Source organism: Sapajus apella, unplaced genomic scaffold (genome assembly GCF_009761245.1).
Source record: "Sapajus apella isolate SASKATOON/1434 unplaced genomic scaffold, GSC_monkey_1.0 scaffold32, whole genome shotgun sequence".
Taxonomy (NCBI): domain Eukaryota; kingdom Metazoa; phylum Chordata; class Mammalia; order Primates; family Cebidae; genus Sapajus; species Sapajus apella.
In genome coordinates, this window is record NW_022436972.1 from 23,873,106 (window position 1) to 23,898,831 (window position 25,726).

Consider the following 25,726-nt stretch of genomic DNA (forward strand, 5'->3'; position numbering starts at 1 on the left):
CTAACTTCTTTGCAATATTTAAACCCATTGTTCAGTTGCTTCCTCCTGAAACCCTGTCCCTGATAAGCTTCTCTGACACTTTTTTATTTTCCTACCTGTCCAAACATACCCTCGTAGGCTCTTTGCAAGCTTTTCTACCTAACTTATCACATGGTAAATATTTACTGAATAAACTACATTAGCATTATCAGAAATATTTGCCATTTGACATAAACTATCATTTTTCTTATTTTTCTCTGATCTGCCACCAAAAAGTCTTTAGATTATCAACATTTAATCTTTATCCCAGAGAGTTCATTCAATATTGTTATTCTGTTTTCCTGAAGAGGAAACCCAGGACTGGAAGTCATGCATTTAAGCTATCTGCTGAGTTAAAATCAAAGATCCAGTGGCATTCACATAAGCCCAACTCTGACTCCTGGTTCTGAGCATTGGTCTGAGACAATAGTGCCTCTTCAAATAATAGGCAAATAAAAATTCCCGGGGAAGTGACAGAATATCAGTAGGCTTTTTTCTTGTCACTTTCTTGTTTCTGTTTTGTTTGTTTGTTCTGTGAGAAAGAAGTTAGGAAAAAGCCATATATAACATGCATATTTCTATTTTATTCATTTTTTGTCTCCATCCCAATAACATGTTTAGAATTTGAAAAGCAGTTTTCATTTAAGTAGGTTTAACATAGTGAATTTATAATATACCAAAATTACTAATTGGAATTCTATTGTATTGAATTCTGGTTATATACATTCATTTGAATTATGTTTATAACAAACATATTCATGTGACTGTTTAGCTTACTAACTTTATACTATAACTATGTTATATGTTATATAATGTATAAATAACTATATGTTATATTATCATATGACACTGAATTATTTTGCTATAGATACATAGCCTATTCTGTATTGGAAAACATTAACTGCCAATTTGGTTGACTGCATAAATTGCTTAAGTGAGTTATTTTAGTGCTATTTGGATTAGCTTTTAATATTTGGTCATTTGCACTATGAAGAAAAAAGATAATGAAAATGAGATATGATGGCTTCATACTAATTTGCAAGTAAGCCCTGGAGGTCCCACCCCACGCACCTCTCTGGCCTGTTACTCTCCATCTCCCTCACTCATGGGGAGCTCCTCACTGGACCTTTACTGTGCCAGGCACACCGCACCTTAAGACCTTCACACAGGCTGAGGCAGGAGGATCCCTTGAGCCCAAGAGTTCCAGACTGTAGTGCATCATGACTGCATTCCTGAATTGTCACTGCACTCCAGCCTGGATCACATCACGAGACCCTGTCTCTAAAACTAAAACAAAAACAAAGGACTAATTAAAAATAAAAAAGAGAGAGTGTCAGCTAAGGAGGAAGGACTACGCATTAGGCTCAGGACTCCAATCTTCATTTTCTGCCTTTTCAGAGCAGGCATCCTGTCTATGACTTGCTCAGGGTTGTGGGCAAGTCACCTTCCAAGAGAACAGCCTGCGGAGTCACTGCTAGCACCCAGACGTACCTTCAGCAAGGAGTCCAACACTGCTAGCAGAAATTCCGTGCCTCTAACAAGCTCAGGCTCTCTGTGGAGCATGCTTTGGGATCCCTCCACAGGAGCTCCTGTCCCTTGGGAGGAAGAAGAGCCACCTGGGGTCATTTGTCTTGGTCTCTTTACTAGATTCACATAAAGGTAAAAATATGCCTCACTGGCATATTTTCCTACTTTAAGGAAAAATTGACTGGGGAAGAGGAGGGAGAAAATCCCCTGTCCCAGATAATCCCCAAATTGTTACCATTATATCATAGAGCTAGATGTAATACTTTTGCCTGAAAAGTACTCCACAGAAAGATACATGATACTCAATAAAAGGTATTGCAATATTTGGAAAAATATAACGTTATGTCCCCACCTTATACTTTACACCTGAATAAATTTCAATAAGATGTGAAATAGAAAAACAAAAAGTGTTATGATAAAATATAATTCATATTCATTTATTAGTTAAATGAGGTAAATTGTTCCTGGGTGTATTGACAAAGGCAGAAAAAAATAGATTTCACATATTTTACATCATACAAAATTTAAACTTTTACTCAGAAAAAAGGTATCCATGAAGTTAAAAATAAAACAAATTAAGAAAAGTAGTCAAAGGTCGAATTTCCTTCACATATAAAGACATTTTATAAATGAATAAGAAACACAAATGTTTAGTAGAAAAAAATGGTCTGAGAAAATGAGTGAGCAACACACGAGAAAAGAGCCCAGGCCAGGCATGGTGGCACATGCCTATAATACCAGCTACTTGGGAGGTTGAAGTAGGAGGATCTCTTTGAAACCAGGAGTTAGAGGCGGCAGTGAACTGAGACTGCATCACTGCACTCCAGCAAGATCCTTTTTCAAAAATAAAATAATAAAAAATAAGAACCCCAAAAGAAACCAAGAACAATTTTTAGCTTGATAAATGTCTAGTGTTGGTAAATGCTACAGGAAATTGATGTTCTTATATCCTTTTCCTGGGAGTGTAAACTGATACACATTCTTAGAAAATGGTGTGTCAATACGAACCAAAATATAAAGTGGATATACTCTGTGACATGGCAATTCTATTTCTAGCAAACTATACTGTGGATAGCCCATTACAAATAAGCCAGTATGTGTTTATAAGGATGCCCATTGTTGCTTTGTTTGGAAAGCCAAACTGGAACTACTTAAATGTCCATCAACAGTGGACTGGTTAATAAAAATAGTACATATACCAAGACAAAGATATATTATGCAAATTATATTAGAAAAGGAATGAGCTAGACATACAAGTACTGATTTGTAAAGCTATCTAGGATATTTTATTAAGTGAAAAAAGCCAACTATAGAATAGTAGATACAGAAGGATTACACTTTTGGGCCAAGAAAAAAAAAATTCTATAAATGTGGTGGAAGAATCCTTTGTTTACTGAGTCCTCCTTCCCACCACCATCACCATCATTGCCAGTACCTCTATACCCCAACACCCACTGCAGGAAGCAAGGAGGGCCTTCCGGGCCTCAGGGAAGCAGAACAACTGAACAGAGAATAAAAGAATTAATTCTCAGCTTTTTAATTTCAAAATAGACTTTTGAAACTACTGGCAGAGACAATAGGTTAAACAAATAGCGTTGGAAAGAATGACTGTTGATCTAAGAGCCAGTTTTCCTGCTTTAGACCAGATAAAAATCCTCCAGGAGAGAAAGGAGCAGGGGACAGAGGAGAGCTGGTGGGAATAACACCGCTGAGGACCAGAGCCCTGCCCACCTTGGGCTGGCCACAGAGAGAGGATGAGGGAGCAAGAGAACAAGGCCGTTCTCTTTGCTGTCATGACACAGTAGAATAGAGAGAAACCGGTAGAAGGTGTGCCAGGCAGATGGACCTGGGGCACGTTCACTGGCTGGGGTCCCAGACGCAGACTCCGGTTTCATGGAAAGAATCCACAGCCAGCTGGGAGCTCTGGGCCAGCATTAGGCAACCCCATCAGCAGATGCAGCTTCAGCCACCTGGTCTGTACCTGATGCCACGGTGGAGGGTGAATGGACAGCAGTAACGCAGAGCCAGATGTGGGCGGTGGGCACCACGGTAGATGCTAGTGTGTTTAGATCTGGCCAATGGCTGGCTACCTCCACAACCCTGTGCTAGCCTCACCCCCAGAATCTAGAACAACGGCAACAATGACAATAATCCAGGGCGGAAGAACAGAGAGGAAGCTCCTCCAGCGACTGAGAACTCCTGAAATGCCTGAGTTTCCTCTGAATTGACAAACATAACATGTTCTGCTTCTTGACAGAACTGGTGCTCAAAATAGAGATTAAGATGTTATTTTTAAAAAGTTACATTTTCCACTCCTGAATGTGATGTCCTGAAAATAATCATGTCTGCTATGTATAGATACATGCTTGTTTATACATAGGGAAATTCAGGAAGGTATTTCAGAAATTTAACAGGGGACCTCTCTGGGGGTAGAAGTGAAGGATTGGGGGCATGAGGAATTTTCTGCTTGTGAACTGTCTGGATTTTTCAGCTGATTAATTTTATAATAATTTTACTAAAGACCTTGTCCTTAAAGAGCTCAGAGGATATGAAGTCAGGCAGACAGCTAAAGAAACACTTGCAGTGGAGTGTGATGAAATTAAATGTCCAAAGAAGTGCAAATGAGGTAAGACACATGTTCCTTAGAGGCGACTGTGCAAGCATTCAGGTGAGCCTTCGTGGATCCCAAGACATTTAGCAGGTGCAGCGTGGCTGACAGCACCCTCCATTAGGATTATTTCAGATGTCCCCTGAGGACTTGGTTGGTGAGGAGAGGTGGATTCTGGAATACAAATGACCATTTTTTTAGGAAGAAACCAGAAAGCTAGGAATTAAGTTTCTGACCTACATGCAGGAAGAAAAGAAATAAACATCTAGCAATCAGTTGTATCAATTCACTCACTATTTTACATTAATCCTGCAAATAAAAGTTTTTAAAAAATCTAAAGCTAGCTTTGCATATGAGTACTACAATATTGATCAGTATCCTTGAGATTACTTTTTAGCATGTGAGTTCCCAGGGTGGTACATGTGACACAGTAGAGAACATCTACGCCCTCGTCTTTGGCACTTACACTGTTTAAATTGTGCTTCTTCCCAGAGAACTGAGTGGAGAGACCATTGGCAAAAACTTTAAACAATGGTGGAAAAGTCTATGATTTATTACTATAAATACTGTTAACATCATCAATAGTCTTATTATTGGTGGAGTTGGGAAAGGCTGAAAAAAGGAAAAATGTCATTTGAGCAAGGTTCTGACAGATACCTTGTGGAAAAGAATTCCAGGCTGAGGGAATAACAGGAGAAAAAGCCACAGTGTGGGAGTCAGGAGTGTTTGACGACAGCAGAGCCCAAGTCAGTGGTAGGTGTCAGAGACATCACAGGGAGCCCAGGCATGGAAACCTAACAGGCCATCGTGAGGACTGGTTTTACCCTGAGTGAGATGGAAAGCCAAGGGAGCGGGGGTCTGTGCGGATATAATTTAGAATTTAAAATCATCCTTGGGCTGCTATGATTTCAGTGGATTTTGGTGGTACAAGGACAGTAGCATGGAACCTTGTTAGGAAGCTGGTGCAACACACATTGTATATAAGGCAAAGAGTTTGTGTTCCTCATATAGGCATCTATACTGCCTCTGGGTGTCTTTTTCCCTCTTTAAAAAGGCATGCTTTGTTGTTCAGTATAGTTCAATCTCATCAAATAAAAATAGGATGGTGAAAAGTGGGTGATCAGCCATAGCGTGTTTTATCCCTCCAATGTTCATAAGAGGATCTCTTTTTAATAGGAACTACTGAAAGATACAGAAAAACCAGCAAGATGACAGTAAAAACCATATTGGCTAAGAGAATTGGACGAGAATAGCCAGTCTTGAATCTTGTGATGGAGGCAGAAGAATCTGGGTTTAGCAATTAAGTGGTATGTGCACTGCCTGGACATTCAATCATTCAGGGCCATTTGTAATCAACTGATTGATTTTATTTTAAAAGCACTGGGCTTCTTTTTTTTTTTTTTTTTTTTTTTGAGATGAAGTCTCGATCTGTCACCCAGGGTGGAGTGCAGTAGTGCTATCTTGGCTCACTGCAACCTCTGCCTCTCCTGCCTCAGCCTCCTGAATAGCTAGGATTACAGGCATGCCTGGCTATTTTTTTTTTTAAAGTAGAGACAGGATTTTACCATGTTGGCCAGGCTCGTCTCTAACTCCTGACGTCAAGTGATCTGCCCACCTTGGCCTCCCAAAATGCTGGAATTACAAGTGTGAGCCACCGTACCCGGCCAATTTTGAAAGCACCGGGTTTCTATAAAATCAAAGGACATCTCTGTATGTATTGTGATGTCATTTCAGGCAGTAGAATTACTGTAGAAAATCCCAGTAGCTCAGAACAGAGGGAAATGCTTGTGCAAAGGACTGCCCTAAGTGAAATAGTTAGTGGGGAGTGGCCCAACTGACTATTCAAGTGAAGACCGGAACGACCCCTTGGATGGGATGTGTCAGAGAGAATCTAGCTGTATTAGTTGGCCAGGGTTGCCGTGATAGAATACATTAGACTGGGCGGCTTAAGCAACAGAAATGGATTTTCTCACAATTCTGGGGTTAAGGTGCCAGCATGATTGGTCTCTGTGACTGGCAGATGGCCGCCTTCTTCCCGTGCCCTCACATGTGTACATGCATCCATTCTTAGTGTTTCTCTGTATGTCCAAATATCCTCTTCTTATAAGGACATCAATGATAAGAGCCTAACAGGCTCATTTTAACTTGATCATTTTTTTCAAGGCTCTGTCTTCAAACACAGTAGCATTCTCAGGTATTAGACGTTAGTGCTTCAAGGTATGAATTTTGGGGCACATAATTCACCCCACAACACAATGATTATGTTTTTAATAACCACAAATACATAAAACCAAAAATGGATTCATGCGTTAAGGGATAAGCGTAGAGGAAGAATAGAGATGAAATTTAAATGTGTTAAAATACACGAACAAGGAAAAAAAATTGGAAAAAGCATTTCCCATAAGAGTTAAATCACTGTCAAATCATTTCAAGCCAGTAGTAAGCTGGATTAATTGTCAAATACTTCAGCAAGCTCTAGTGGGGGAGTTAACAGCAGTTATTATCTTAAAAAGAACACATTTCTTTTAATGCTATTATGTTTTAGAAGTGCATAAAATGTTTCCAAGGAGAGTCTCTTTTGTATAATCATGCAAATTGTACTGAGTGGTATGCATCATTTCTGGGGTGACATCTGTGGGTAAAATCAGAAAACTCTAAAGCTTTAGAAATATATTAAGGTACATTTTCTTGAACTGGAAGAACGGAGATAGCTTCTGAAGATGGAATACACAGAGCTTTGCAAAATAAAGATAATAAGAGGGAAATAACAGGTTTTAGAATCTTGCAGGTTTCCTGCTGTTTATAGTTCACAGATCCAAATATAGCTGTGTTTTAAGTTTTTAAAACATCCATTTTGTGTGAAAATTCATCTCTATAGATAGTCTCACCTTAGTGAAATAGGCTAGGAAAGGAATATCAGTAACTGCACAAATCTTTTTAAAAGGAAATGATTTGCACCAAAGATTCCTGGCTATCCGGATTTTCTGAATATAAACAGAAGAACTTCTGGGAAAAACAGCAGAATAAAAAACATTAAAATGGAAGAAAAAAGAAATAAATCAAAAGGGAGATATAAGAGTCTACTATGATTAATTTTTACTTCTCCTAAGTTACTCTTTTATTTCCTGGCACTAATCTCCTTCTGAGACCAAGAAATTTTATCTTAGTTATTCATGCTCCATTACAAGTATTTCTCCTGCGGTTGGTTTTGGGTAGTGTGGAACAATTGAACATTTGCAAGTGTCTTGGCAATGAATTGTTGTTTCTGTTTTCTTTCTCTCTCTTTTTTTTCCACCATGAATCCATTAGACATCTACCTTCATTACATTTATGAATGCACCCTGAGTCTCAGCAAGCTCTGGGTGAATCTAGGCCATACATCAAATATCTCTGAAGTGTTTAGATGCTACTGGGATGAGAACTTCATAAATAATTATGTGCTAGATTTTGTTATTATTCACTAGTGAGGCATACTCCTGTTTTAAAGTTGCTTTGAGAAATTCCAGTAAAAGATGCATCACTTTTTAAATTTCCCCCAAGCCCACATCTTGGATACCCTATCTTGCTTCCAAACTTCTTGAGGAAATGGAAAGTTCAATGGCAGTGCCTCTGTTGACTTCATTTTTATCATTTTCTCCATCATGGGTATTTTGTTCTAATGGCATCTCCCAAAGAACCACTGCTCTGTCAAATTATCAGTCAAATGTTCACATCAAATCTTCGACTGTGCATACAATCAGATGTGATGTAATTTACAAAGTGACGTAACAATGGGATGCTGCTGTCTCATGGTCCCTTTATCATGAGTGAACCAGAAAAAACCCACCCTGTGCCTGTGTTTTACTGTGAGACGATTTTCCAATAATATTCTTTATTTGTATTGCAGTATTTAAATTTTATACTTTCACAAAGTGAAAAGTATAGCCGTAGGAATAGCAAGCACTAAGCACAAGTGATATTGGCCAAAAGTCTTTCTCAGCCAGGTATGGTGGCTCAGGCCTGTAATCCCAGAACTTTGGGAGGCCAAGGCAGGCAGATCGCTTGAGCCCAGGAGTTTGAGACCATCTTGGGCAACATGGCAAAACCCCATCTCTACTAAAAGTATAAAATAAATTAGCCGGTTATAGTGACACATGCCTGTAGTCCCAGCTACTTGTGAAGCTGAGGTGGGAGGATTGCTTGAGCCCTGGAGGTTGAGGCTGCAGTGAGCTCTGATTGTGCTACTGTGCCACTCCAGGCTGGATGATGGAGTGAGACTCTGTCCCCCCACCCCCAAAAAAGTATTTCTCTCTCTCTCTCTCTTTCTACCCTTTAGGCTTTCACATATTTTACGTAATGTCTATTTTAATCTGGGCTCTATATCACAGCACTGGGTATTAAATATTCAAAGATGAATAAAGTAGCAAAGATAATTCAATATAATAAATATAATAAAACTGTGCCCGTGGTATAGACTAGAGGCTATTGGAGCATATCTTAGTTTGGGCACCCCCACCCACCTAAATTGGAGCCTAAGAAAAATATGATGTATGAGTGTTTACTTGGGTGATCATTCCAGGAAGCAGAGGTGAGGGTGTGGAGACTGAGAGACGGGATAAGAAAAGCTGATAAAGATGTCAGTGAGCAACTGCGGGCCTCAGGGGCACCATCCATCCCACTGGAGTCCCTCTGAGGAACTGGGTACAATGAGCTTCAGAATCATCTCACTGGAGGATCCACTGATTCCAGCCCCATATGAATTGGCAGTTGCCTCTGGGGTGGATTAGCATCCCCCACACTTCTGTGTTGCTTCTGTAACCAAGCTGAGTAGCTTCCTGTGGATTCAGAGAAAGCCCAGCGGGAGCAAAGCAGAGGGAAGTTTCAGAGGGGACTTCAAGTGGGGAGTGGGAAAAGAACATGAGCCCCTTCCCAGGCGAGCCAAGACGCTGTGGCACAGAGCATTGTAAGCATTGACTACAATGAATATTAAGGGGCTCCTAATTTGATTTTGGAGAAGGGAGAGGAGGTTCCCCAGAGTAAACAAACTCTAAGCTAAACTTCAAAGAGGAGTGGGCAAAGGAGAAAAGGCATTCTAACATACAAAGAAGCTTGAGCAGAAGAAGGAGCACACTTGGCGAAGTGTGAATATTTAGGTAGGGATAACGTGCAAGAATAGAGAAAAAGATTAATCCAAAAGAAGTTTAGGAGGTTGACTTACAAGATTTGTGAAAGACAAATGGTGTTTTGTTTGTTTTGAGACGGAGTCTTGCTCTGGAGTGCAGTGGCCAATGAGTGGTGCCATTTCGGCTCACTGCAACCTCCGCCTCCCGGGTTCAAGTGATTGTCCTGCCTCAGCCTCCTGAGTAGCTGGGACTACAGGCGCACACCACCACGCCCAGCTAATTTTTGTATTTTTAGTAGAGACAGGGTTTCAGCGTGTTGCCAGGATGGTCTTGATCGCTTGACCTTGTGATCCACCTGCCTCAGCCTCCCAAAGTGCTGGGATCACAGGCATGTGCCACTGCACCTGGCCGACAAATGATGTTTTAATGGGAGAAAAGGGGAGAAAGAAGTTTCTGGTTTTGGTGGCAGAGTAGGTGGCTGCAGAGGGAAGGACAGAAAACTTGTTTATGGGCTGAGGAATATGGTAAGTTCAGCTTTGCTCACGAAATGTCTATGGTGCCTATAGAATGTACAGGTGGTAGCATCTTAAAATTAGATGTCTGAAACATGAATCCGTTAGATACCTGCCTTTATTTGATTTATAAAAGCACTCCTAGCCTATTTAAGCACTGGGTGCATCTGGCCATGCATTAAATGTTTCTGAACTCAAGGAAGAGGTGAGGTCTAGAAACACAGATGTATCTAAACCCATTCTAAGGGGTTATCAAGGATGCAGGTGTAAGTGAGATCATGCAGAATATGTAGAATTAGGAGAGAAAAGAGTTGAGAGCAGAGCCTTGATGTTGAAATGGTGGGTAAAGAAAGAGAACTCCAAGATGGATATTGAGAACCTGTGGTTGAAGGAGTAGAAGGAAAACCATGAGAAAGGAATAAAATGGGAACCCAGGGCAGTGAGAGGGTAACAATGCCAGCCACTGTATAGAGGTCAAGGAAATTAAAAGTGAAAAGTATCTTTTGGGTGTAGTGATAGAGTTTGTTGGGGATCACAGCATAGAGAGAGCTGCTACTGCCATGCCACACCAGGCTCTGGGCTAGGTGCTTTGTGTCCGCTCTTTCACTGAATCCTCCAGTCAGCCCTCTGAGTTGTTGCCACTGTTCTATGCAGAGTTTGACACATGAGGGATTTGAGACACAGAAACATTATGTCACAAGTCTAAGAAATGGTAGCACCAGGGTTGACAGCCAGGTCATCTGATTTCTAAACCCAACATTACATTATTGTCTTAGTCCATTTGGACAACTATGATGAAATACCATCAACTGGGTAGCTCATAAACTGCAGGAATTTATTTCTCACAATTCTGGAGTTTGGTAAGTCCAACATCAAGATGTCAGCAGCTCTGGTGTCTGACAAGAGCCTGCTCTCTGGTTTATATATGGCCACTTTCCACTGTGTACTCACATAATGGAAGGGGTGAGAGGAGTCTCTGGATCTCTTTCATAAGGACACAAATCCCATTTCATGAGGGCTTCACCCTCACGACTTCATAACCAAAGGCTCTACCTTCAAAAACCCTCGCATTAGCGGTTATGTTTCAACACATGAATTTTGGGTATGGTGTTGTGGGGGACTTAGACATTCAGTCTACAGAGACTATAATACCTCTTAGGTGTCACAGCCAGGATGAGAAATATCTTTTTCATGGAGTCAGGAGGAAGAAGGTAAGGGATATGTGAAAGCAGATGTTGGCTGTGTGGGAGTGGAGGAAATCTGTGCAATTCATGTCAGCCTATATTTTCTCTGTTAAGACATTGAGTTCCTTTTCTGTTGTTATTGTTGTTGCTGCTTTGTTTTGTTTTGGTCTGTGTGTGTGTGGGGGGGGGTGCGGGCAGTGTTTGAGACAAGTCTCACTCACTCTGTTGCCCAGGCTGGAGTGCAATGGTGCGATCTTGGCTCACTGCAACCTCCACCTCCTGGGTTCAAGTGATTCTCCTCCCTCAACCTTCTGAGTAGCTGAGATTACACGCAGGTGCCACCATGTCCAGCTAATTTTTATATTTTTAGTAGAGATGAGGTGTCACCATGTTGTCCAGGCTCTTGGCCTCAAGTGATGTGCCCACCTCAGCCTCCTGAAGTGCTGGGATTACAGGCATAAGACACCGCGCCCCAGCCTTTGAGTTCCTTTTCTGAGGCAAAGTAGGGCAATGTGAGGATATGATAGGGAGACTGAGGGCAGAGATGAAACTTCAGAATAACTGCTGGGAGAAGAAGCGGACATCTCTTCTCTCTCCTCCCATGCCATCTACCCAGATGCAGTTGGATCACCCTTGTTCCAATTTTCTCCTCATACAATACAAACACTTTATTTAAGAGCAACAGATATTCCATGTGGGCCAAGTGGTTGACCTATCGAAGACCAAGTGGCAGGTTCCATGTGGCCTGAGAGCCTCTAGCTCTGTCCCCTAGGGTGAACACATCTCTCTCCCACCTGTGTCCTTTCATGTTCTCAATTATGGAGTAGCTCATGAAGTCCATGAATTCCACATGCACCTCTGTGCACTGTTCCTGCTAGCCAGTCCTGTCCAGAACCTTGCTATCACTGGCCAGCTTAATGGGCTGCACATGGCTTGTGTTCATGATGTCAGCACAGCTGTGGTCGGGCAGAGATACTGTGTTAGAAATTGACTTAACCTGCTGATTATAGATGTTTGGTTTATCAGTGGGCACCTGATCCAAACTTAGCCAATCCTATTTTCTTGCCTACCTAGTCAGCGTTTATTCTGCACTAACTGGAGTCCTTTCCCAAGAAATTTGGAAGTAGAAGTGAAAAGGAAATCATCTCTCTTCGTGTGTAAAAACTGTAAGATACAAAGATGGAGGATGTTGGTGACTGGAGGGTGTTTGGAGGATCAATACATAAAACCCTGTTATATTTATTGGTGCATATTAATATATTTCACATTAATATGTATTATAATAAGACATAGTAATATACATCCAAGCTCAGAAGCAACTGAGAGATAGATGCAGGACTCAGACCATTAGAGATCAAGATGTCATATTTAACAAACGTCAAACAAGCTTGCGGATAGTAGCAGAGAATATGATAACGTGGACCTACTTATGTTCCACCCCTGAATTAACAAGAGTTACTCACCCAGTCATAGGCACAGCTGCACTAGTGTTGGTTCTCCCAGTTAGGATCTGACTCTTTAAAACTCATTGCATGGGCTGGGCGTGGTAGCTCATGCATGTAATCCCAGCACTTTGGGAGTCTGAGGCGAGTGGATCACCTGAGGTCAGGTGTTCGAGACCAGCCTGGCCAAAATGGTGAAATCCCATCTCTACTAAAAATACAAAAATTAGCTGGGCATGGTGGCAGGCTCCTGTAATCCCAGCTACTCGGGAAGCTGAGGCAGGAGAACTGCTTGAACCCAGGGGGCGGGGGTTGCAGGGAGCCGAGATCGAGCCATTGCACTTGCACTCCAGCCTGGGCAACAAGAGCGAAGCCCCATCTCAAACACACACACACACACACACACACACGCAAGCAAAAACTCATTGCATGGAGGAATAGAAAAGGTATGCTTCCTGGGGGCAGACTGATCCCAAACAGAGAGAAGGAAGGATGCATCTCAGCCACATATATTCAGTCTCTTTCTCCAAACTCACAAATCAGCTAAATCACTCCTTCCCTGGGGAGAGGTTAAGGTGTAGGGCTGCAGAGAAAGCAGAGGGTGTGCCTTGATAGAAGTGCCTGCACCTGGGAATGGGGGAAAAGTGGGAAGAGTCCCCTCTGCCCAACCTTGGTACTTTCTTACTATGTGAACCAGAGAAGCAGATGAAACTGCAGAGACAGGGAAACAGAAAGACAGAGGGAGAAACAAAGCAAATGAGAAATGTAGACAAAGTCCTGAGAGTATTTGAGTTTCTGGTTCCAGTTGTTCCTCCTGCCTGCGGATTTTTTCCATTTTGGTATGTTCCGTGAAAATTGTTACAAAATTATCAGGCTCTGGTTTTGGCCTTGTAACATATGGTGATCATATTTTCAGTGCAGTTTTCTCCCAGCCATCACCAAATTGGACCATCATCAGAACCACAGTACTGTATATTCAAGACTGTCATAGCTTGGGTTCCCCTTAAAGCAAAGCCTGAAACAAATACTGTACTTAACTTGAAGTACTTTACTGAGGAGTGCGATTCAGGAAGGAGGAATGACAGGGGAGAGCTAACACAAAGATACACTCCTGCTTGCTCACTCCCCCTCACAGTACCGCTGGACTGCCTTATGAAACGCAGGGCGGCCCAGCCAGGGGGAAAGATGGAAAAGCATTTATCCAATCAAGTGTTTGTCCCTGCTTTTACAGATTGTTGCAGCCCTTTGTGTCGACAGAGAAGCCTGGGCTGGAGAGCCTGAGACGGTGTGTGCAGAGAGGCCAGGCACCATCTGATTGATTGCAGGAAACTGGACCCCCACACAGAACAGGTTGCCGCAGTAGCAGCTGGAATCAGAGACAGGTGTGGCTGAGAGGATTTGAACTGGTGCACAAGAAACATCACACTCAAAGACCTTCATGATGAAATTGATTCAACTGGCTCATAAGGAAATAATACACTTGTCTCCTTAAAAAATATACTACTCATTTCTATTTGGAAAGTTAACCTTAAAAATCCTAACACTTTCTTCCCTCGGTTTTAAATACTCTTTTCAGAGAGGCTAAAATAAAATCATTCGTAGATTATTGCTGTAAATACCTTGGCTTTAGCTGTCTCTAATAATATATCAGGCTTCCTCTGTATTCTCCTCACCTGCTCTGCCCTAACGAGTTAAGCAAAGCCTTAAGTCATTCAACATTTACAAAACAGGTGGGGTGTATCTAATAACAAACAAAAAGCCAAAAGGGTTAATATAAGATCCCTGTCCTTGATGCAACTAATTCTATAAAATGTGAATAATATAACCAGTAGACTGCCACTTAAGACTTTCCCTCAGCCTAATGGGGGCCCAAAAGAAAGCACATAAAGAGGATGCCATGGTTGGAACGTGGAGTATTTAGGATTGATCCTAGACATTCCTCCGCAGCTTCAGCACCACAGCAATTGTGGACTCTTGCTTAAATAACCTTCCCTTTTGCTCCACTAGGTTTTCTACTACTGGCTTCCTAAAGTTGTTCACCTGTGGGTAGATGCCTCTTCCCTTCCCCCTTTGGATCAGCAACAAGTTTTAGCCAATCCTTGTATTAAACCCTCTCTGTTTGAAACACTTAGAATTGTTTTTGTTTTCTGGAGTGGACACTGATAATACATATACACAGGTTTGTGTTTGTGTGTGTGCATGGGTGTAGGTGTTTGCGTGAGTGTATCTTGTTCAGATGCTGTGTATCATTTTCTTTTTGCATTGGTGATATCAAACTGTTCATATTATCCTGTCTCTCAATTTTTTTCAATTAATAGTACATTTTGGCAATCTTTCCATATCGTTTCATACGAGCTAGCTTCCTCATTGATTCTAAGAGATGCAAAGTATTTCCCTGGTTGGATAGCCCATCATTTATGTAACCAGGACACCAGTGGTGAGCATTCAGTTATTTCTAAGTTTTTCACTATTACCAACAACACTGTAATGAACAGCCTTGCATGTATATGTTTGCATATTTGTTTAAGTAGATTTCTAGAATGACATGGAATTTCTGGCTTGCTCCAGTTTTTAAAACTGTATTCAAGAAGAAGCCCCTGGCTTGTGGCCTCACCCAGATCTGTGGATCCAGAATATCTGGGAGTAGACCAGGTGGTCTTTAACTCAGAGTCAAAACTATCGCTTCTCTTCATGCCTTCTCCTATTTATTATGTAGTCAACCTACCACCACCACTGCCATCAGCTCCATTACCACTGCTTCGTTATTATGGGTTTCTCTTAAAGCGGACTCAAATCACAACTCAGGCAAACTTTATAGAGTCCTTTTGAAGTAAACTGATATGAAATATTATATGGATATAAAAAGATTAAGTGACTAAGGCTGCTTTTTTGTTTACCCACTAAGACAGGGGATTGTAGACTCATGCTACAACATGAACCTGGAAGACATATGCTCAGTGAAATAAGCCAGTAAAAAAGGACAAAAATTGTATGATTCCATTTATATGAAGTACCTAGAGTAGTCAAATTCACAAGACACAGCAGAAATGGTGGCTGCCAGGGCCTGGAAAAAGGGAGAAGTGGAATTATTGTTTAATGGGTGAAGAGTTACAGTTTTGCAAGATGAAAAGTTCTGGAGATGGATGTTGGCAATGGTTGCACAACAATATGAATATATTTAATGTCTTTGACACAATGCACTTAAACATGGTTAAGATGGCAAATTTTATGTTAAGTATATCTTACCACAATTAAAACAATTTTTAAAAGGGAGATCGTGTCAATGTAAATCAATGAGAGTTCCCTAGCAAGTTTCTTTCCTTGGAGATTCCTACTGTGTCCTCACAGAATTAAAGCACTTTCACAGAAAAAAGTTTCTAAACTCAATGATTATAAGACGTCAGAGTTTCAGTCACAGGCCACATGCTGGAAACAAGCTTAGCTTTCAGAATACAACATATTTTAATAAATGTGTTTATTTTATGTTATTTGTTTGGTACAGATTATTAAACCAACCACTTGACTAGATTGTGATATAGAAAGAAAAATCACCAGGACTTATTTTCAACAGACAAGTTGTCAAAGAGTGATAGCATGTTATCTATAATAGAACCCTTTCTTCCCCTAAAATAAATGTCCAAATAAGTCAGGTGCTGTGGCTCACACCTGTAATCCCAGCACTTTGGGAGGCTGAGGTGGGTGGATCATCTGAAGTCAGGACTTGGAGACCAGCCTGACCAACATGGTGAAACCCCGTCTCTACTAAAAATACAAAATTAGCCGGGTGTGGTGGCGCATGCCTGTAATCCTAGCTACTCAGGAGACTGAGGCAGGAGAATCACTTGGACCCAGGAGGTGGAGGTTGCAGTGAGACAAGATTGTGCCATTGAACTCCAGCCTGGGTGACAGAACAAAACCCCATCTCAATAAATAAATAAACAAATGTCCAAATAAATAAATATCAATATCAGAATGCCAAAGTCCATCTACATCCATGTTCATGCCTAGGTCCTGGGTTTACTTTGTTCTATGTATAGATGTGGCAAGAGCGGAATGTGAAATACAATCAAAATCCAAATACTGTGGCACCTACAATGCTATTATTTTTTCACTTCTAGAAGAGCCTCTATTTTACAGTCTGTTTCTAAACTTTAGCTTAATCTCTTCTTTTTCCAAGCCCTTATTCCTTAAATTCTCATATGTAATATTAGATTTGAAGATTGCTATCTCTGAAGCAACTTTTAAAATTGATATGAGCATAGTATCTGAGGTTTCATTCTTCCAGAAGCCATCAAATCACGCATATAGAAATTCCCTTTACTCTGCTTCCCCCATTCATCCTTACTACACTCTGAAAGGTTTTTCAGTCAAGAATCTCATTTCATTGGGTTACGCGTGCTCTACAATAAACTCTGTTTTTTTTTAAATATATATAACAGTAACAAAATAGCACCAGAATTTTTTTTTTCAAACCATGAGCAGATCTGAGAATAACATAAATAAAATTTCCCACTCTTCCCAGGGGAATCCAGATCTAAAATATCTACTAAAAGTAAATAAAAAGTTTACATAAGATCCAATACATATATAAATGATGACACTTGTTTGTTTCTGAGGCGGGCATTTAGAGACATATATTTTCTGATAATTATATAGGCTCATGTCTAATTCTGCTGTAGAAACTACTGATTATCCACCCTTAAGTCAGAAAGAGCCGCCTATGAGTGAAGTATGATAGTGGGGTTAATTGCAACATGCTAACAGCACTCCCAGAGGCCCAGTTTGCCACCACCCACGGGCCTACCTTGTGGGTTTCCAGGCCACAGTCTGCACTTCTTCTCCAACATCATCATGAGGCTGGCCATATTTGGCTACTATCTCTGCTGGGTGTTTCATCACCATGACTCTGCATGTGTCTGTGTGGACATGATAGAAAATTAGTCCAGGCATAAGGCTCTTGAGAATGTTCTGTTCACTGACCACAAATTTTAATGAAGCATGTAATCTGAACTTGGGTTCTGTTCAATTATTTGACTCCTCACAATTGCTTACCTTTGTGGAAAGTTGTTAGCAGTTACAATTCAATAGTTGTTTTTTCTTATTTTTTTTCCTCCTTAGTTACATGTCTAAGATACTGATTTTATTTTAGTTTTCATTGGTAACCATAATTTGATAGTCTAGTTATTTCCTGCCTGGTTGTGGAATGCTTTTTTTTTTTTTAAACAAAATTATTCTCTCAACTATTTTCTATATGCTCCTAAGTTTAACTTTTTTTATAATTTTACTTTTCCTTAGATATGTTTCTGTTTTTTTTAATTTGAGATGGAGTCTTGCTCTGTCAGCAGACTGGAGTGCAGTGGTGCAATCTCAGCTCACTGCAACCTCTGCCTCCTGGGTTCAAGTGATTCTTCCGCCTTAGCCTCCCGAGTAGCTAGGACCACAGGCGTGTGCCACCACGCCCGACTAAGTTTTATATTTTTTTAGTAGAGACAGGGTTTCAACATGTTGGCCAGGATGGTTTCGATCTCTTGACCTCATGATCCGCCCACCTCGGCCTCCCAAAGTGCTGGGGTTACAGGCATGAGCCGCGACACCCAGCCAGATATGTTTCTGTTTTAAGAAACCAAACTGTTACTTATTTCAAAAAAACTCTGCCATATATTAAACCAAAACATTATTTTTACTTAATCTATATAAATAAGAAATTATATTATGATCTTATTAAAGGGAAAGTGTTACTATTAATAAATTTCAAAGGTGAAAGGAACCATTTGGAAGCATATTAAACTGCTAGCATGGCATTGTGGATTATATTATTGACAGTTCATGCTTGACAACTCAACCTGAGCTTGGTTGGATAACCCAGCTAGTTTAACACAGGAAATAGAGTAGGTCAACCTTTCTCAAAGTATATGCCATAGAACCCCAGTTCCATAAGATATTCATAGGCATTATGCCTCAAAATGTTCTTTTAGTCAAAAAATTGGGGAAGCAGCAAGTTAAATGAAGTTTATTTACAGAATGACTTTTAAGAACCTTTCGAATGCCAATGTGTGGAGCTCTAAGAGTCAGATATAGCATGCAACATCTCCAATGTTTGTGTGTGTGTGTGTGTGTGTGTGTGTGTATGTGTGTGTGTGTGTGTGTGTGTGTTTCAGAACATCTGATAGGACTGGTGTTCTTTAAAATACACTTGGAGAAATACTGAAACAGCAGATGAACTATTGACCTAGAGAATACTCTGGCATGGTATAAATTAGTTGATGCAATTTCCTAAAATTTTTTAGTGGGTTTCTAGGGGTCATGCTGGAAAAGCTCAGTAAAAAGTCTTGAGGTCCTAAACTGTCCATTTTACTAGTTAGCTTCATGTCATTATTTATTTATTTTTTTTAAGACAAGGTCTCACTCTATTACCCTGGAGTGCAATGGGCTGGAGTGGAGTGGCGTCGTAGCTCATTGCAACCTCAAACTCCTGGCCTCAAGCAATCCCTCCCACCTTGGCATCCCAAAGCACTAGAATTAAAGGCACGAGCCACCACACCTGGACTTTATGCCATTATTTAGATAAAGACAGGTGAGACATGAAGGTGTGTGGCCCATTTTAGGGTGGGGACACCCTAAAAGTCTATTAGTCAGACTTCATGTTATTTGCAGCCAGGACACCTTCCTGACTGTATCAACATTCTGTCTTGCTTGGGAAAGGACCACTGTGGAAATAATACATCTGTGTAGCAGGTAGACTGAAATCAGATGTGTCTAAACATTTTTTTGGCCAAACAGTGGGATGAATCTTCCAGAAGCACAGTTTTCTGAGCCCTGAAAAGCCTCTTGGGGAAAACTCATCCTGGAGAAAGCAGGTGCTAGACTTTATAAGAGCTGGACTCAGTAAGAAAGTGTTGGTAGTTGGAGGACGAGGGGGTGTTATGGAAACAACATTGGTGTTAATCTGAAATGTCAAGTCCTAATATTCATATTTGTTTCCTGGGGAGAGGGGGTCTTTAAAGGAAATATTAAAGGAGATACTTAACTTTGTATAACTCACAGGACTAGGTCGGCTTTCCACCTCCTCTAAGAGTGTTACACGTAAGTAGCCCCTGCTTTGTAACAGAACAGTACAACCTTTTGGCACCTCAAAAGCTCTGTGAATCAGCTGTCTTGGGAGGTGCTGCTGCCCCAGGAAGCTGGTGGATGCCAAATGTGAGGTGGTGATACCCAGTGGAGAAAGGTTTGCAAGGGCACAAAAGACATTCTCTGAGGACTACCAGAAGTATCTGAAGGAACCTTTGCAGGGGGACTCATAGGTAGGTTTGATGGGGCAGAAGTTCATTTATTTAAAGGAATTGGGGAACTTCTATTAACTTAACACCATCAATACCTACAGACCTGTGGAAATTTATGTTACAGAATGTGCAGAAGTGTTAGCCACACACTCAGCTTTTGCCCTTTCATACCAGCCTCCTCTGGGAAGGGATCTTCAGGTCTGAGAGCTAAAACACTTACCTGGACTAGTGACAGGACTTCAGAAGTCAAGATGACTCTCATGTGCATTCCATTGCAGCATAAGGCATAAGCTGTATGTGCCGTCTTAGGCAACATCTTCCATTCTAGAATTTTAAGAGGAAACAGAGTAAGGCCAAAGAGGGTGGGATTTAGATGTCGGCTGTTTAAAGCTGGCCACAGGCTTAGGAAGACACACACTGCTTGTGGAGGTATCTGTGTTCTCCAGTCCAGTGCAACAGGATGGAAAAGCAGATAAAGCACAAGACACTCTAGGAGAGTGTGTGTTTGGCTGGAATAATTTCGTGCATTTTATTGCTTGTAAACCATAGTACAGCAATAAGCAATAGACAGGATTCGGATTTACCGAATCTAAATTATTGGGGAAACAATAATATAAACTCAGAATCTAAAGGGAGAATACCTGCAATTGATTTCTCCTTCCTTCCAATCCCTCCTCCTACCTACCCCCACCCCCCACACAGAAGCCATCTCTGAGCATTCCTCTGCCCAACTCAGGAGTTGAGCTTCTTTAAAAGGATGGAGGTGGCAGACTTTGTGGGGAAGACCCAGGGCTATAAAGAGAAGCCCAGGGCCTTCAGACTCTTGGTCCTGCGTTTGCTAGCCACCTAAATGTGCGTAAGTCACCCTGTCTTTAATTCTTAGTTCCCTCACTTGTAAAATGCTGCACCGTCTATCTCATAAGGATATTGTGAGGAACAAATAAGATGTATGCACAGTAGATCACTTTATAGACAGTAAAGTGCTGCGTGGATGTTCATTGCCTGTATTATACGTGCTGAGTATGGTAGCATCTGAGCAGAGTGTGTAGAAGAGGCCATAATTTAAAGTACTGCTAGGTGATTCTGGCAGGTATCATGATCAGAAAGACCATGGCTGAAGCCAGAGAAATGCTCAGGATTGGAAGGATGAGCTGGATATTGAGACTCAGGAAAGCTAGACATTGAGTGCAGGGCAGGATGTCTTAAGCAGGGTAGCATCAATCTTTTTTTATTCTGCAAAGAATGTATTGGTTCAAGGAAAGAACAAATATTATATGATTTCACATATATGAGCTACCTACACGAGGTAAATTAATCGAGACAGAAAGTGGCATAGAGGTTACCAGGGGCTGGGATGAGGGGGAAATGGAAAGTTATTATTTAATGGATACAGATTTTCTGTCTGGGACAATGAACACTCTGGAAATGGATAGTGGTGATGGTCATGCAACATTGTGAATATACTTAATGACACTGAATTCTACACTTTACAATGGTTAACATGGTAAATTTTATGTTATGCGTATTTTCAGATACCTCAGAAATACTGGTTCAGAACTCAAAATTTCAAAGGGTTCTAACATAGAAAAGCAATAATAGCATGACAGCTATAAGCCAAGGCTGTGAAAACACACAGACTTGGGTCCAAGGTCTTTCATCTTCTAGCTATGTGAAGGAACTTATCAAAACTGCAAAGGCTGGGTGTGGCAGCTCACACCTGTAATCCCAGCACTTTGGGAAACTGAGGTGGGCAGATTGCATGAGCCCAGGAGTTCAAGAGCATCCTGGGCAACATGGCAAGATCCTGTCTCTATAAAAAAATCAAAAAATAACTGAGCATGATGGCATGCACCTGTACTTGAGAGGCTGAGCTGGAAGTGTTGCTTGAGCCAGGGAGGTTTAGGCTGCAGTTAGCTGTGATGCACCACTGCACTGCAGCCTGGATGACAGAGCAAGACTCTGTTTCAAAAAAAAAAAACAAAAACAAAAACAAAAAACCTTGCAAGTTAATGTCTGTAACATGGTTATATGAACAGATCCTGGCTCCCAAGTAATTTGAGGGTTAACATAATGTAGCAGAATTCCTAGAACATATTAGGTGCTCAATAAAAATTCACTGGCAGCAGCACTGGCAGTGAATAGAAGACCCTATTCACACTTATGTGCTGTGTGTAGGCAGAAAAGGCCCACAAATCTGAGGTTGCCCCCGATGAAAAGGTAGAGTTGAAAATGTACAATTGCTCCTGACTAAAGTGGGAGCAAAGGACATAAGCTCCCAGGATGCTCTTGGAGAAGGGAATAAATAGAGAAGATGGTTGAGGCTTTGCAGCTGGAAGTCGAGGATAATAGACAGTAGTTTTCTCCTAAGTAGGGGATTCAGGTGGCTAAAAGAAGACAAGGAGGACCTCTTTGTCCTGTTTCCTTCAATATTTCACTTTGGGTGCTTTTAAATATATTATGGAAGTGAAAAGGAGGGAGGAGGAGAGGGATAGAGGGAAGTTTCCTGTCCTGATCTATTTGCTGACCCACATACACAGTACCTTCTCATACATCTGATGACCTTTACCAACTCTACTGGGACAGCAGCTCTGGCAGGAGTGTGGGCTTCTTTCTGTTTGAATGGAGCTCCCCGAGAGCACAGTGGGGCACAAAACCCTTTATTCTGCTTCAGGAGGGTAACTGGAGCTGATGAGGAGAAGTTAGGTTGGAAAATGGAAATGAATTTAAGTATTTAAAAATTTTTCACTCAGAAATAAAATGAAATCTGGGTTTTTCAGTCTAGTAAATGATAGCTTTCCCTTTTCCTTTAGTAGATTTCTATGTCTATAATTCACATATGATCACCAATTTTAGAAGACACATTTTACTTGCCAAATAGAATTGAGAAGAAGCACCCTACTACCAACACTGTCCTCAGAGCTGAAGCCACCACGCCTTCCCCAGTCAATGGGGTGGCTCTGTTTAACTTTTGCCGAATGGACAACCTATTTTCCAAAGTAGTTGTACCATTTTGCATTTCTACCAGCGATGTAAGAAAGTTCTAAGTTCTCCACATTCTAGCCAAGACTTGTTATTGTCTTTTTTTTTTTAGATGGAGTTTTGCTATTGTTCCCAGGCTGGAGTGCAGTGGGGCGATCTCAGCTCACTGCAACCTCTGCCTTCCGGGTTCAAGCCATTCTTCTGCCTTTAGCCTCCCATGTGGCTGGGATTTCAGGCACCCACCACTATAGCTGGCTACTGTTTTGTATTTTTAGTAGAGATGGGGTTTCACCACGTTGGCCAGGCTGGTCTCGAACTCCTGATCTGAGGTGATCCGCCCACTTCGATCTCCCAATGTACTGGGATTACAGGCATGAGCCACCATGCCTGGCCTGTCATCTTTTTTAAATTATAGCCATTCTATTAGTGTGAAGTGGTATCTCATTATGGCTTTATTTGCATTTCCCTAATGACAAATGATATTGTCTTTTCATATGTTTATTGGCCTTTTGCAGGTCTTTTTTTTTTTTTTTTTTTTTTGAGAAATGTTGAGTTCTCTGCCCATTTTTAAATTGGATTTTTTTTTAACCTTAAATTGTAAGAACTCTTCCTATAGTCTGAACGCAAGTATTTAGTGGACAGAGAATTTACGAATATACTCTCCCATTCTGTGGGTTGTCTTTTCACTTTCTTACAGGTATCTTTTAAAGCAAGAATTGAGTATAACTTTACACATCACATTTAAGAGTATCATTCATGAAGTAGGTGAGGAGGAGAAAAAGTTGAAAGACATGCAAAACAGCTGATGAGAGTGTCAATTAACCTGGAAAGGAGAAAAGTGAGGAGTTACGTACCTGGATGTTTAAGTATATAAAGAGCTCCTGTGCAGAACAGAGCAGGCATGACCTAAGTGACTCCAAAAGGGAAAACTGGTACCAAATGGAAGTTCTAGAGCAGATTTGGATACAAATTAAGTGATTTTCTTAATCTTAGAGTTTTTTTTTTTTTTTAACTAAAGTAAGCTTTCGTAAAAGCGCTCTACAAGAGAGTAATTCAAGCAAAAACTAAATGCAAAAAACAAATTATATATCTCAACAATGTAGCTAAAGAGAATCTACACTCTATAGGAAGTTAAACTAGACAATCTCCTGATTTTCCTTCTGTCTAAATTCTTTTTTTTTTTTCTTGAGATGGGGTCTCCCTCTGTCTCCCAGGCTGGAGTGCAGTGGTATGATCGCTTCTCACTGCAACCTCCACCTCCCAGGTTCAAGCAATTCTCCTGCTTCAGCCTCTGGAGTAGCTGGGATTACCAGCACCTGCCACCACACCCGGATAATTGTTGTATTTTTAGAGATGGGGTTTTATCCTGTTGGCCGGGCTGGTCTCAAACTCCTGACCTCAAGTGATCCACCCACCTTGGCTCACAGAGAGCTGGGATTACAAGCATAAGCCACTAAGCCTGGCCCTTCTGTCTACATTCTATGATTCTATTACATTACACATTAAAAAAAAAAGTGTTGGTCAATATAAAAGATTTTTTTTACTTAATTAAGCTGTGAGAATTTTGAATAGTCATGTTAAGTTATACCAAAAAATATTTCAAGGAAAAAAAAATTGGTAGAAACCATTTTAAAACTACTGCTTTAAACTAAGAAAGTATAAAAGTTTTAGCATCCTAGTAAAAACAATGTTACATAACTAACGATGAAGCATTTCATAGCACAACTGTTCCTATCATGTGTTAACAAATAACTGAGACAAAAATAAACATGAATCTTGCCCATTTAACTTCAATTTTTCTTTTTCAGTTGTAGAGGTCAGATCCAAATATCTTCATAGGGCAATATTACTCCATTCTCCTTCTGTGGTTATGACAGGTAGAAGGAAATTGCCAAATTGTTCACACAGCATAACAGCCAGAGAATAAAAGTTCTAGAAAACATTGACTAAACTATTTCCTGGCCCAGGGTACAGAGAATAAAAGAAAAATTCCTTCGGACACAGAGTTTAATGTAAAGAGCTCGAAGCACAATAAAGATCAGCAAAATCATTGCTCATTTCCCTTGGAAAACGTACAAGGCCTAGAAATAAAGTCCAAGAGAAAACTGAACATGAAAATGAAATCCAAGGATAATTATTCTTATTACTATAAAGCCGGTTTAGCAATAACCACTCAGTCACTTGCCCAGGGCAGCTGAGAATTTATACCAGATGAATGAAAAAATAAGAAATTCTGGCCAGGTGTGGTGGCTCACACCTGTAATCACATTACTTTGGGCGGCTGAGGCAGGTGGATCACCTGTGGTCAGGAATTTGAGATCAGCCTGGCCAACATGGCGAAATCCTGTCTCTACTAAAAATACAAAAAATTAGCTCAGCCTTGTGGTGGGCGCCTGTAATTCTAGCTGGCAGGAGAATTGCCTGAACCCGGGAGGCAGAGCTTGCAGTGAGCTGAGATCATGCTATTGTACTCCAGCCTGGGCAACTGAGCAAGACTCTGTCTCAAAAATAAACAAATAAATAAGGAATTCTGACTGTTTTATTCTTATGGGAAGTATTGACTAGTTGAGACAAAAGCAGAAATTGGTAAATGTTTTAAATTTATTTTCATTTTTGCATAAGAAATATCTGGGGACAGGAGAAAATAAAAATTGAGGCACTCAATAAGAAAGAAAAGAAGATAGAACTTAAAAAAAACAGTGTGAGCTACTAAAGATCATTTCCATGGCTTAGAAGGAGATTCACCATGTATGTTAAAATGCATATACACAAAAAGTAGGAATAGTAAGATGAAGTTAGAAAAGTTAGCATAATCGTGCAAAGCAATTAAAAATAACAGACAAATGCAGCAGTACTCATTATAAATTGATCAGAGAGGAAAAAAGTTTTAAAAAATACTTACATGTAAGAAAATATTTGTTGTAGGAAATGTTGATTTGGAGGAGAAAGCCCAGATAGTAGAAGAAGAGTTACGTGAATCAAAAAAGAGCACAGGCCAAGTGTGGTGGCTCACGCCTGTAATCAGCACTCTGGGAGGCCGAGGTGGGTGGATCCTTTTGGAGTGACCACTCTCA